Raw genomic sequence first — 3,113 nt, 5'->3', positions numbered from 1 at the left:
GAAACCCTAAACCTTAAACCCTACACCTAAAACCCTAAACCTCCTAAACGCTAAATCAAACCCTAAACTGTAAACTGTAAACTGTAAACCCTAAACACTAAATCGTAAATCGTAAACCCTAAACCCTAAACTCTAAATCCCCAAAACTGTAAACCCCAAACCCTAAACTTGAATCTCGAAACCCTAAGCCAGAAACCCTACACCTAAAACCCTAATCTTGAAACACTTAACCCGAAACCCTAAACACAAAACCCAAAACATGAAAACATAAACTCGAAACCATTAACTCGAAACCCTAAACTTGAAACCTTAATCGTGAAACCTTTAACTCGAATTCCTAAACTTGAAACCTCAATTGTGAAACCCTAAACCCCAAACCCTAAACTCAAAACTCGAAACCCTAAACCAGAAACTTTAAACCTAAATCCAGAAACCCTAAACTCGAAACCCTAAACCCAAAATCCTAAACCAGAAATCCTAAACCCGAAACCCTAAAACTGAAACCCAAAACCAAAAATTCTAAATCCTAAACCCTAATCCTGAAACCCTAAACCTAAAACTACAAACCCTATACCTAAAACAAAAAACCTAAAACCCGAAACCTAAAACCCTTAACCCCAAATCCAAAACTCTTAACCAGAATCTCTAAACTGGAAACCCTAAACTCAAAACAGTAAACTTGAATCCTGAAACCCTAAACCTAAAACCCTTAACTAGAAACCGTAAACAGAAACCCAAAACATGAAACCCTAAACTCGAAACCCTAAATCGAAAACCTTAATCCTGAAACCTAAACTTGAAACCTTAAACCCAAATCCAGAAACCCTAAACTCGACATTAAACCCAAAACCCTAAAACCAAAATCCTAAACCCTCAACCCTAACGCCTAAACCGGAAACCCTAAATTCGAAAACCAAAATCATAAACCCGAAACCCTAAAACCGAAATCTGAAACCCTTAACCTGAAACCCTAATCTTGAAACTCTAAATCTGAAACCCTAAACTCGATACACTAAACTCGAAACATAAACCCGAAATCCTAAACCCAAAAATCTAAACTCGAAACCCTGTAACCTAAATGCTAAACCTGTAACCTAATCCTAGAACCCTAAATCCTAGAACCTAATCCTAGAACCCTAAATGCTAAACCTGTAACCTAATCCTAGAACCCTAAATCTGGAACCCTAAACCCAAAAATCTAAACTCGAAACCTTAAACCCGAAATCCTAAATGCTAAACTTGAAACCCAAAACCCTAAACACGAAACCATAAATCGGAAACCTTAATCCCAAAACCCTAAAACTGAAACCTTAAACCTAAATCCAGAAACCCTAAACTCGAAACCCTAAACCCAAAACCATAAACCCAAAATCCTAAACCCTAAACCTGAAACCCTAAACCCGAGAACCAAAATCCTAAACCCGAAACTCTAAAACCGAAATCCGAAACCTGAAACCTGAAACCTGAAACCTTATTCTTGGAACCCTAAACCCGAAACCCTAAACCCGAAACCCTAAACCCAAAAAAGCTAAAACCATAATCCCAAAACACTTAACCCGAAACCCCAAACCCAAAAATCTAATCTCAAAACCCTAAACCCTACACCTGAAACACCAAACTGAAATCCTAAGTGCTAAACCTGAAACCGTAATCCCAAATCCCTAAATCCGAAATCGTAAACTCTAAACCCAAAACGCTTAACCTGAAACCGTAAACCCGAAACCATAAACCCGAAACTTTAATCATGAAACCCTAAACCCAAATCTAGAAATCCTATACCAAGAACCAAAAACCGTAACCCCTACACTCAAGACTCTAAACCCGAAATCTTAAATGCTAAACCTGAAACCCTAAACCCGAAACTCTAAACTTGAAACCCAAAACTAGAAACCCTATACCTAGAACCCAAAATCCGAAATCTGAAACCCAAAACTCTAAACCCGAAATCTTAAATGCTAAACCTGAAACCCTAAACCCGAAACTCTAAACTTGAAACCCAAAACTAGAAACCCTATACCTAGAACCCAAAATCCGAAATCTGAAACCCAAAACTCTAAACCCGAAATCTTAAATGCTAAACCTGAAACCCTATTCCCAAAAGCCTAATCACAAAACCCTAAATTCAAAACCGTAAAACCTAAACCCTAAACCCTAAAATCTAAACTCGAAACCCTAAACCCTAAACCTGAAACCGTAATCCCGAAATCCCGAAATCCTAAATATGAAACTCTAAACCCAAAACCCTAATCCCAAAACCCTAAATCCGAAACCCTAAACCCAAAACGCTTAACCTGAAACCCTAAACCCGAAACTTGAAATTGTAACGATGCAACCCTAAACCCTAAACCCAAAACTAGTAACCCTATACCTAGAACCAAAAACCCAAAATCCGAAATCTGAAACCCAAAACTCTAAACCCGAAACCCTAAACTTGAATCCCAAAATCCTAAACCTGAAACCCTAAACCTAAAACCCTAATCCTGGAAGACTTAACCCGAAACCCTTAACACGAAACCCAAAACCCAAAACATGAAACCCTAAACTCAAAACCCTTACCTCAAACCCTAAACATGAAACCTTAAATCCGAAATCCTAAACCCGAAACTCTAAACTTGAAACCCAAAACTAGAAAACCTTAAACCTAAATCAGAAACCCTAAACTCGAAACCCTTAAACTAAAATCCAAAATCCTATGTCATGGATAATCATAATTGTTGATCTTATGCAGATACTATGGAATGAATATGTTTCTGAGTTATATTGTTGCTAATAATATGTTTTGACTACTTGGGTAAAATTTATGTTTGTTACTTGGGTAAATTTTATGTTTGTCTTCGTTATTTAAGAATAAGAACATAACATTTTCCTGTTGTATGTGGTTGTTGAAATTAATTGCAATTATTTGGAGTTATTTTTGTGTTTTTTCCAGCAAAATGTAACTTGCTGTACATAGTTCAATGGAATTCAGCGTTACTGGATATAGAAGTTGGGTTCTTTTCCATCACTTCCCCCTTTCTTTGACTAAAGTAATGTGCTTTGGCAACTGAGACATCTTCCTCGTCACACAAATTTGCAAAAGTGACCCTTCTTTTTATGGTTAATTGATTTGTGGT

Source organism: Cicer arietinum, unplaced genomic scaffold (genome assembly GCF_000331145.2).
Source record: "Cicer arietinum cultivar CDC Frontier isolate Library 1 unplaced genomic scaffold, Cicar.CDCFrontier_v2.0 Ca_scaffold_5769_v2.0, whole genome shotgun sequence".
NCBI lineage: Eukaryota > Viridiplantae > Streptophyta > Magnoliopsida > Fabales > Fabaceae > Cicer > Cicer arietinum.
This window is presented reverse-complemented; position numbering follows the sequence as displayed.